Raw genomic sequence first — 12,338 nt, 5'->3', positions numbered from 1 at the left:
TTTGCAGTGCGCGTTGCAGACGATCATCTTGCCAATATTATTTAGTTCTTAATGATGGGAAAAAATCCTAAAGGATATTCCACTCAACAAAAGGAGTTAGTAGTTCACACTACATATTTTTAAGTAATTATGGGTCATTTATATAAAATGGGAATGTATGAGATATTGCATAGGTATGTTGTAGAATTTGAACGTGCTAGTATCCTAGTTGAAGCTCATGGAGGAGTGGCAGGAGGCCACTATGCAGGGAAAGTGACCACGCAGAAGATTTTACGTGCTAGATTATGGTGGCCTACATTACACAAGGATTCTAAGGCATACTGCAAGGCATTCGATGCTTTCCAGAGGACAAGGAAGCCTTCACAAAGGGACGAATTGCCTTTAAATCCCCAAGTCTCATTCCAGATATTTGATAAATGGGCCATTGACTTTATAGGTCCGATACAACCACGAGGAAAGAATACTGGAATGTGTTATATTAATACTGCAACAGAATATTTAACCAGATGGGTGGAAGTGCAGCGAGTGAGGACTGTACAATCCCTCACTGGCTGCACAGATGGGTGGAAGTGCAGCCAGTGAGGGATTGTACAGTTGACACTACTGCAAAGTTTCTCTTCGAGTAAGTCTTAACAAGATTTGGGTACGCATTTTTTGAATGAAACGATCAACACGATGTTGGAATAATTTCAGGTATATCATTAGAAGAGCATGCCCTATCATCCACAAGCAAATGGAATGGTGGAATCTCTTAATAAGATTTTGGTGCATGCATTGAAAAAGGTATGCAACACGCATAGGAATGAATGGGACATGCGCATACTTGCTGTGTTATAGGCTTATAGGACGACCTAAAAGAAGTTGATAGGAAAAACGCCGAATCAGTCATGCTAATGGAGTATATTGTGCCTATTTTAAGGATTGCAACCTTGACTAAAATGGCGGACCATGAGACCTTGGAGGAACATCTTGCGCAGATCATGGAGTAAGAGGAAGACCTCTTCCTTGTACGATTTCATCAGCACGTGCAAAATGAATGCGAGAAATAATGGCACGATCAGCATTTTAAGTTGTGCACATTCAAGATAGATGATCTGGAGTTGTTATATGATAGCAAGTTCACGAAGTTCCCAGGAAAATTTCAAATGCACTGGTTGGGGCTGTATATTGTTAAGGAGATCATGGATGGTGGCATAGTTTAGCTTGCGAGCTGAATGGGGAGCCTTTCCTTGGAAATGTGAATGGAAGTAGATTGAAGTTGTACACAAGTGATCCTACCCCTGCATGATGACTATATGCTAGCAAGACAATCTCAGTAATCCAGGTAGTTGCAAGGGATTGCAGAACCCTAAACTACACTGCTCGACTAAGGGAAAAACGTGGCAGGGAGGCTGCACAATGGATGACAGGGGTGTGACAGGTGAAGCTACACTGCATAAGTTGTGCCATGGAGGATGGTGCTATGCAAGTGGGTCCCAAGGTAATCATTAAGGTTACAATTCATGATTGGATGGCCAAAAATCCATTAAGTGGAGTGGGTAGGCATTATTTATGGCCAAAATCTTTGAAGATCTGCTGCCAAAGAGGCATTTATTATTAGAATTTTGGGGGAATGGTCAGATTTGAATTCAAAACTCCCTATAAATCTTGCATGTTGGACCATCAAAGAACACTTTTCACTCTCAGACTGGTTTGGGCTATTTGTTGTCTAAAGTCTATGAGTTGACAATTTTGGGAGGATTTTGAGGCAAGCCAAGCATTTTATACCTTATTTGTGGAATCAAAAGGCCATTCTCTAGCAAATCACTGCCACCAACCCTGCTGAAGCCATGAGTTCTGAAGCTATTGTGCTTGATGCGCCAAGCCTTGATATTTCGAGTATGGAAGCTTCAACTCCTATGCTTACTGCGTCGAGGTCGCCAAGGCCACAAAAAACTACCATAAAAGAGAAACAACCTGCCACAACAGAGAAGCAACTAGCCCTAAGAGAGAAATAACCAGCCATAAAGGAGAAGCAGAAGAAGCCAGTGTCGATGAGAATGTCACCAAGGAAGAATCCGGAGGTGCGGCAGAAGGAGAAAAAATATAAAAAGCTAGAGAAAGTGGTGGATTTAGAAGAAGAAGAATACCAAGGTGTGGAAGAATTCAATGCCAAAGAGGTTGAACCTATCTTAAGGCTTCCTGAATATATTCCTCTGGGGAAGTGAAGAACCAAAGTAACCAAGGATCTCGATTATGGGAAGGTCATAGTTTCGTCACCCCTGCTGCCTGAGAAGGTTGAATTTGAAGGTCCTAGTTGCCAAGCTCACATTCTAGTATTGAAAATGGAGGACTGGGACCTCACGGACCATGAGAGGTTCCCTCATTTGGCAACCCATAAATATATGACAAGGATATATTATGAAGAAATGAGAGTTACACAGTTCGAGCCCATGAAGTTGGTCTGCAATGTTGAGTAGGCGGGGCTGCTGAACATGCTCTTAGCACCATGCTATCATCACTCAATTATCAACACAGTGTGTGTGTGCCAGCTCCTCATGTTGGTGCACGATGGGTGTCTATGGCTTGGGGAGCCCATCCCAATAATGAACATGTTGATCCACAGGATAACAAATTTGCCTTACAAAGGAGCAAACCATGACAAGGAGTTTGAAGGGAAAACTAGGAGAAAGAACTAGCTGACAAAATGAAGAAAGAGTATGGAGCTGTTAAATATTTGCGTGGATACTCTATCGTTTCAATTCAAGACTAGGAAGTATAGTTCACTGCCCATATTCTTGCGGGAAAAATTATGAGGAAGTGCCATGCGGATGAAGTTCTGGTGTCAGAAGTGTCACTTGCAGCATAGTGCACAAAGGGTGTTCAATATAATTGGGCTAAGTATCTATGTCAGGAGTTCCTCACGAACTGCTGAGAAGCCCAAGAAGAAAGCAAGCCATCTAATTATTCTTGGCTTTTACTATCTATTGTGTTAGTTACTTGGAGGTTTTCAAAGGACAATCAGTTTCCTTCGCACAAGGAAGATTTACATGAGGCAGCATAGTTCGCCTCACCGTGATCTACAAAGCATCTAGTGCGAGTTAAGGAATACAATTTTTTCTAGATTTTGGTAGAGATGGACCTTAATATGGTGATTAGTCAGAGGCCAAGATTGTCCCAAACCTTTTTTTCACAGTTGTCAGCCTATGAAGAGTTCAAGGCTGACTTCCATAGTGTGCCAATCAGAGCATGGAAGGACCTAGAGAAAACATGGCACTAGTTGCCTTATTTGGTATCTGAGACAGATGTGCAAGAAGTTGTAGGGTATTGGCCAACAGAGTGGTGCAAGCCCACAAGATTTGATGTAGGAACAAGCAAAGGCACAGAGAGTTTTACTGTGAAGAAGTGAAAGGATACAACTCAGAAGGCCACGCACACCTTGGCTGAACAGAAGAAGAAGGAAGCTGCTAGAGAAGTTGCGGAGAAGGAACGAATGGAGAAAGAGAATGATGTTAAAGAAAAGGAAGAAAATGAATGACAAGATACAAAGGAAGGTGGAAAGTCTGCATCACACAATACAGATGAAAATGAGTTATCTGTGCAGGGGGGAGGTGGGGGTGAGGAGCAAAGCACTCCGTTCACCTTGAAGTGACGCGGTCAGGAGAAGACTATTGGTTAGTGCAAAAAGAACGATTCTGACAAGCAAGCACACATCGACCCAATGGTACTGACAGAAGGTGATCTCGATGAGATCGGGGATACATTTCGTGACACAACCATTGAAGTGTTATAGTAGTTTGAGAAACAGTGTAAGAAGATGTTGGGAAGAGTCCAAAAGGATTTGTGTGAGCTATAGATCTAGGTAGGTGTCGGGCAAGCAAGCGGAACACAAGCCAGCTTAACACAGGGAAGTGGCACCATGGTGGAGCTAGAACAAACTCTAGGCCTCAGAGTCATTCCATTGCCAGAAGGGTCTGTCTACGTAGAATCAGATGAGGATCATGTTGTGATACACATAGTGAAGGATATGGGCCTGAAATTTTCCGCGCTAACCCTCCATGCATTGCATCAGGGGGTTTAAGATAAATTGAGGATTCGAGAGAAACACACCCTCACAGTTATTAGGGAAATCAAAGTGAAAAATGAACAGAGGTTCATGGAGAAAACTCAGGTGTTGAAGGCCAAGGAGGAGTTGTAGCTAAAAATTCAGAGCTTAGAGATGGCGATTAAGTAGGCCTGTAAGTCAGTGCCTAAATTATAGATCCCAGAGGATGTTGAAGACTCTACAAAAGTAAGAAAGCTGGTTTTCGAAGTACGCGCATTGAAGGATGAAGTTGGTAGGGTTACCTTCAAGTTCCAGATGAAGATATCAGAGCTGCAGTTGAAGTTGCAGCCTACGACTCCACTAGAGGTTTGGGAGCAATGAGGAGCAACCATCAAGGATGGAATGAGCACATTGGATACCACAGTCAATGACTGCTCTTCACTGTTTGATGCAGCGATGGAATTATGGATGAATCTGTAGGACGACCCGAAACTACAAAAGCTAAATAATGATGTCCAGGAGACGCAACGATAGTATGATTAGGTTTGAGCTACTATGCAGACTTTGGTGCCAGGGCAATGCCTCATGGAGCTATAGGAGGGAAAGTAGCTACTAACACAAGTGTAGGAATTGTAGAGGAAAGAAGCCTTGTTGAAGGCTAGATTGCAGCTGTGGCTTGAGGAATTTTGTCAGCTTACTATGTCACTTCAGGTGAAGTTCAAGGGGATATAGTAGATGCAAAGGATTATGCACCTAGTAGTGGAGGGGCCAACCATAGAGAAATTGGTTTAAGAGGTACAGTAGGCAATGACACAGAGTGTTGCTGAAGTTGCAATAATGCAAGTTGAGCTAGATGGTCTTCACAATAAGATCGCGATGCCAACTGAGTGAATCGAGGGCAAGTCACAATATTTGTGTTGGGGGCTTGTTGGGATAGGGTCCCTAGGGTCATTTTTGGGGTTAGTTAACCCAAATTTTGTATATATTTTTGTAAAAAGATGTAAAGTCTTTGCGATATGTGGATGCAGAACGCACAGATAGATAGGTGTCAAGGGGTCTTATCCCCTTGTTTGGATAAATAGTTAAGTTTGTTTTAAGACTCACCCATGGTCTGTGAACCATGGTATTGTATTGAAAAGTCTATATATTAAATTCATAGAAAGTTTAGATGGAGAGGAGTAACTAAGAAAAGATAAACATTGTTTTGGGCAAGCGCTAAGGTAGGAAGACTCTGCTTCCTATACCTAGGCGAGAAGGGGAAGGCTTTGTTACAGGTCTATTTGGGCACATCACTCCCAACATTCAGATTAGTACTATTAGGGCTCATCAAACCATAATTTAGTTGCTACATGCCCTAGATAAGTCATCACATTGAATGCCATCATTCCTGAGAGCTTCCTGGCCTGAAGACATCCTGAGATGACTCCTGGACGGACCAGCATAGCATTAGTCAAGGGTAAATGTGTTGCAGATCACCTAGGCCCATTGAAGCCTACTCTGTAGAGCAACTAGGTCCACTTTGACCTGTGCTTGGCGAGATTGACCGAAATCTTCACAGGGTTCTGGGAATATTCCTACATTCTAGACCATTCTAGAAGATTCCCACCTCTTATCCTCTACTATGAGCTCGAAATTGGATAGGGAATGACTCAAATAACCTCCTATCCTCTCATCCCTTCCTCCATGGAAACTAACTCCCAAATTGGAAATCCATTCAATGCCTAATTTATGACGAAACCACCTCCATTTCCCTATAAATTGAGCACTCATCATAGTGATCAGGGGCTGGACTTTGAAGAATTGTAAGGAGATATTATTGGTTTGAGGTTTGATATCATAAGAAAGTATTGTTATTTTACCAGAGTGTTGTGCTTTTGGTGTGATGAAGGATGGAACTCAAGTTGGATGAGTGACATGGGATCAGACTTCTTTGGTTGTAACTCTTCCTTCTACTTAATAAATTTGTTTACACATTTTCCCATATTCTTCTCTTTATGTATGATGATTATATGTGTAAATGTTTTTGATTCCATTTGCTTATAGTAGATATATCTCTTGCTTTGGTTGGTTTTTGTCCTATGTTTATGATTGCAGGTACTGATCGAGTGGATTCAGCTCGAGAAGGAGCGTCGGGAGCTATTCAAAGGAGACAAAGGGAAGCAAAAGATATCAAGTAGGTCCCTTGTATTATTTATCTTCTATAGGAAGAGGTTAAACTCTTTAATTATGTTGTTCTAAGTGTAGCTACCCACTTAGGGAAGTTGTGTTTATCTGTAGATGCAAAATTCCACATAACAAATTGGCGACTCTGCTGGGGATCGACCATCATTCTGGGTATTTTATCCTCATCACAGTACACCCTAGTATACTTTAATTGCCTTCATTGATCTTATTTCAGTCTTTTTGAAGTGTTTTTGGTGAAAAAATTGACGTTAGATGTCTTTTGATTGGCCTCTCTGGCACCAGTGCAGGCTTGGTCAAGGGATAGTGCTTTGCAAAGCACCCTTGGCTTAGAGACAATGCTCTGCAATGCAGTTACTCCCACTCTGACCTGTGCTAATCCTCATTAAGCTTAAAAACCCATCTTTGGCTTGGATTTTTCCAATTTTTCTTCTGAAGTTGTTTGTTTAAAGATCAATGTTTCTATGGTTCTGAAATCAACTTGTATCTCTTCTCCTAGCCCTACTTTGACCTTGATTGTTTAGTGTTTCTTAAGAGTTTTCTTTATCATTATCAATTCATTGTCAAAGTTAGTTTATATTGATTAGTATTTTTTGAAAAGGAAGTGTCGTAAAGTCTTCATTTCTTTGAAAAAGAAACTATCGTAAAGTCTTCGTTTCTTGTGAAAAGTATTGATTGATTGTTTGTGCATCTAGTTCCTTTTTGTTCATCTAAACACTAAAGGGACTGAAAAGAAAAACTTGCATTTTGCATATTGTAGTTTGTGAATGCTTGATAGGAATAGCTAGGGAAATTGCATTAGGTGTGCTCTTTTCTCTTTGTCAAAGATTTGATTTCTCTATCCCTTACTAGCTACGGTTTTCATTGTTAATTGAATGAAAGAATGTTTCTCATGTTAGTTGCATTCTAGGAATTGCAAACATACATCACGTGGTGAACCTTGAAAGGAAAATTCTTAAGAATATCAACTTAAAAGTTATCTCAATTAACCTAATGGAGCATTGTAACTTAACGTATAACATTTAGAGTTCTAGGCTAGAGACATGTTTCAGCGTCGTTAAACATAGTAGATATCACTAAATTGTTTGTGATACTTTCCAAGTGTGATACCTCATTCCACATACGTAAGTATATCATAGCTTGTCCATGTAGAAAATCTGTATGTAGGTTAACCCGATAATGCAATATAAATCAAAGCAGAATACTATAACCTACTTCTACTATCAATTTGTGGAAGCTTAAAGATAGAGTTGAATAATATAACCAGAAGAAGAAGAATCAATGCACAATACACAAGAAAATACTTTGGGGAAAGCCACAGCTAAAAAACCCCACTATCTATATTATCATACAAAGTGGAAATACATAGGAATTAAACAAAGCTCTCACAGCTAGCCAGCTCTCAGTACAATCCTCATAGATGCTCATAGGCTATCCTAGCTTCTCACAAGCCTTCCTCTCTACCCTCCAAGCTCCTATTTCCTTGCACCGTTCCTCGGGGATGATCTTCTCCAACCAAGTGGAAATCTGATCTCAAACACTGATCCCACACCCTGTCAGAACTACGCAATCCTCAAGGAATCTTTCCTTCTACATGCATGAGTTTTCTTTATAGGAAAACACATGCAACTGATAGTACACTATCCTTGACATTTAGTTCAATTGGGTATTTCTCATAATAGACATGCATGAGTTACTGATGAGGGAATCTTCAGTTATTTGGAGTACATAGGTTGAGTGCATGCATGCATCAACTGACTGATAACTCACAATTAGTTCCTCAAACAGTTTGGAACTAATTTAACTGGACTTAACTCAATAAACTGAGTTAAATAATTACAACTCAAATATAACTCAATCTTATCTCCTTAATTTAAGGGATAACTCTTGCATGACTTCAGAAAGACTTCTAACCTGAATTTCTCCAACTAATTAATCCATAATGAATTAATTAATTATTTCCAAGTAGCTGGTGAGACTAAATTCGATTTTAATTCACAATTTTAATTCAAGGACAAATTAAAATTGGAATATTCTTGTTGCCACATTTTAACACTCCCTCTCAACAAGAAAGGGAATATCTACCACCCTAATCCTGTCTCTATGGAACTCAAATTTACACTTTGACAATGCCTTTGTCAAAATGTCAGCATCTTGCTCCTCTGTCAAAATATATTGTAGCAACATGATCCTTCTCACTACACAGTCTCTGAGATGATGATACCAGATGTCGATGTGCTTGGACCTATCATGAAATACTAGATTCTCAGAGATTTTGATACAACTCTAGTTATCACAATAGATCATAGTTGGATCCATCCTCTGATCAAACAAACCAACTAGGATCTTCCACATCCAGATGGCCTCACATGCTGCCTGACTTGCAACGATGTATTCATCCTCTGCCGAGATGAGTGCAATTAACCTCTGTTTCTTGCTGTACTAAGAAACTATGCTGACCCAAGGTTGAAAATCCCTCTTGATGTGCTCTTCCGATCTAATGGACTCCCTGCCCAATCTGCATCAGTGAAGCCCTGTAGCTGCACTCCCTCTGTTCGTTTTTACCATAATCCATAATAAGATGTGCCTTTGAGGTATCTCAATACATGCTTTTCCACCTTCCAAAACATCTTGGTAGGATGAACCATGCTTGATTCAGTTGGTTCACCGCATAGCACAAATCTGGTCGTGTCTTAAGTAAGTACATCAGTGAACCCACAAGCTGCCTGTACACAGTAGCCTCCACTACTTCTCCTGAGGTAGCATCCTCCTTCCTCCAGTTACCAGCTAGAGGATTCTGCATGGGCTTGCACTTATCCATGTGGAATCTCCTCAGTATCTCGTTGGCATACTTGCCCTCAAACACAAACAACTCCCCATCCTTCTGCCACACTTCCATGCTAAGGAAGTAATGCATGAAACCCATGCCTTTCATCTCGAATTCTCTTGCAAGGTCCTCCTTGCAAGACACAATCAACTGATCATCACCAGTCAATATGAGATCATCAACATAAAGTACGATGATCAACAGCTTACCTTTCACCATGATGCTGTATAGGTTTAAATCCAATTCACTCTTTGTAAAGCCCAACCTAGTGAAGTAGTTGTCTATCCTAGTGTACCAAGCATGAGGTTCTTGCTTCAGCTCATACAATGCTCTCTTCAGTCGACACACATGCGACTCACGATCGAAGGTCTCAACACCTTCTGGTTGCTCTATGTACACCTCTTCCTAAATATTTCCATTAAGGAATGTAGTCTTCACATCCATCTGATGGATCTTCCAACCCATCTATGCTGATAGTGCCAACATTGATCTAATAGATGAGTACCTTACGACAGGAGAAAAATTCTCATCATAGTCAATCCCCTTGACCTTTGAAAAGCCACGGGCAACAAATATTGCCTTATGCTTCTCCACACTACCATCAGCAGCTTGCTTTACCTTGTAAAGACAACAGGAACTCACAACCGACTTGTTCTCCAGTCTCGGAACCACATCCCAAACATTGTTATGAACTATGGAGTCATACTCCTCCACCATAGCATCAACACAAATCGGCTGCTGCACTGCTTCCTCTAAGGAAGATGGCTCAGTCTCAACACATTCCCTAACAAAGGCCATGTATACAGTTTACCTCTTAGGTGACCAACTTTTCCTGCGCTGAGAAGATGGTGCTCCCACATTCTCTCTCGCATCCTCCAACAATCTGTCAGCTTCTCTTGTCTGTTTCTGTCCATCTCTGGAAGACTTTTCTTGAGTGGATGTCTCCACTCCTGGAACCTCTGCATGCAACTGCTTTGCATTAGTCTGAGGCTCCTCCTCCTTAGGAACCAACAGTTCCTCCATAGCCTGTAGTTGGAGCTCCCTCTCAAAGGAAACTCGCATGGCCTTCTACTCATCAAACTTGAGATCTTTGCGAACCACTATCCTCCGACTGGTAGGCAAGTACACCTGATAGTTGTGAGGTGTATCAATGTACCCCAAAAGTATCCCCAACCCTGCTATCAGCTCAAGCTTCTTCTGGGAATCCTTTGTCACATGGCAATATATCGATGACCCAAAGATCTTGAAGTGGCCCACATCTGGTCTCTTACCAGAGAAAGCTTCCTCTGGTGTCTTCATCCCAAGTATGCGATGTGAGCTTCTATTCTTCAAATAGACCACTGTGTTGCATGCCTTAGCCCAGAAGTGAAGTGGTAGGCCTTGGTCATGCAACATCGCCTATGCTACCGCTACAATAGTTATGTTCTTCCTCTCGGCCACCCCATTCTGCTGTGGGTTATGAGGTGTCGTCAACTCTCGTTTAATTCCTTCTACTGCACAGAAGTCCTTAAACTCTTGAGAGACATATTCTCCATCATTGTCACTTCTCAAGTCCTTGATCTTCTTCCTTGACTCTTGTTGAAAATAACAATAAGAAATGCTAAATATAGAAGTGCTAACAATAACACTACCATAAATAGCATTTTGGGATACCTTCCTATTTTAGTTAGTCCCTGAACTAAAATAGAGAAGTAAAATTCGAATTTGTTCTTAACAGTTGTTTGATTAATAATTAATTAATTCATCTTGAGTTAATTATTTGGAGAAAATAAAACATGAAGTCTATGTGAGGACATGCAACAATTATCCCATTGATTGAGGAATTTATCCCTTAGTTAAAGAGATAAGGATGAGTTATAATTTGAGCTGTAATTAGTTAGCTCATTTAACTGAGTTAAGTCCAGTTAGATTAGTTCAAATAGTTTGTTGAACTAATTATGATTTCAGTTAGTTAATGCATGCATGCATGTAACTGCTGCACTTCAGATAACTGAATATTCTCTCATAAAAAACTCATGCATGTCAGTTCAGATAGAGACCCAGTTGGGATCAGATGATGGGATAATGTACTATCAGTTGTAAGAATATTCCATGGAAGATATCTCTTGCATGCAGAAGGAATTCATTCCTTGGAGATTGCGCAGTTACTTTTGGGTTTGGTGAGTGTGTGATGAGGCCAATTCACACAGGTGGCAACATTGGACCCCAAGGAAAACTGTGCAAGGAAATAGGAGGCTTGGAGGGCTGAGGGAAGGCATATCTTGTGTCTATTTAGCCTATGAGTTGCGTTGTTTGATTGCAGAGAGAGCAGAATAGCTTGTGAGTTGATTCTTTATGTAATCTAAACATATTTCCACTTGTATGATAATATAGAGATCGGGGTTTTTAGCTGAGGCTTTCCCCACAGTATTATTCTGTGTTCATGTGTGATTGATTTCTCTTCATCTGTTATATGTGTTCTATTTGATCTCACTCATATTCGATTAAGCTTCCGCAAGTTTTTTGTGGAAGTAGATCTTGTATTTTGCTTTAGTATATTGCATAATCTGTTGATCTATAGTGGGAAATTATACATTGTATCAGAGCAAAGGTGATCAAAGTGAAGAAAAATATACAAAGAAGGGAAAAGTTCAAAGTTTAAAGTTCCTAATTATAGAAATCGAGTTCTTATCACATCTCAATTTCACCAATGGCGTTCAGTGGTTTAAGACTCGAGTATGCTCTTGATGGCAACTTGAATTATATAGCCTGGAAGGATCACATGGAAACAGTATTAGAGGACAACGGTCTAAAGGAATTCATTAATAAAGAAGTGCCCAAGCCAGCAACAACTAATGCTACAAAATTGGTGGAATGGAAGAAATGTGTGGCTAGAGCAAGGAGAATCATCCTGGAGGGAGTTCTAGACCACATTGTCTCAAGCCTCCATGGGAAGGAGACACCATTTCGATGTGGAAAACATTGAAAGATATATACAGAATAGCAGCGATCAGAGGAAGTTAGCACTGAAAGACAAGCTTCTGAAAGTCAAGTGTGAAAAGGGCACATGATCTCTACATATCTGAACAAGCTCACCACCTGCAAGGATGAGCTTGGAAGTGTAGGGATCTCGATAGCTGATGATGACATGGTGAGTCTTCCACTCCTCATTCAGCCTAAGAGTTGGAATAGCTACCAAGACTCGGTTAATGGAAGAGAGAAACTGCTATATTGGGAACGACTTTGGTTCAATCTAATGCAAGAGGAGATAAGAAGAAGCACCAAAGATGGATCTTCATCAAAACAAGATGATGAAGAAAATCTAGC

The 12,338-nt window shown here is 40.7% G+C and overlaps 1 pseudogene; it reads left to right on the top strand.

The window, feature by feature from the left end:
- The first annotated feature begins 711 nt into the window (after nt 1-711).
- LOC149165621 (uncharacterized) overlaps nt 712-12,338 on the top strand; it is an 86,472-nt pseudogene continuing 74,845 nt past the window's right edge.

Source organism: Pinus tabuliformis, chromosome 5_1, assembly GCF_031772625.1.
Source record: "Pinus tabuliformis cultivar Carrire ecotype Pingquan chromosome 5_1, CPIR1, whole genome shotgun sequence".
Lineage (NCBI taxonomy): Eukaryota > Viridiplantae > Streptophyta > Pinopsida > Pinales > Pinaceae > Pinus > Pinus tabuliformis.
Note: the sequence above shows the minus strand (reverse complement) of the source record. Positions and strands in the feature narration are given on the sequence as shown.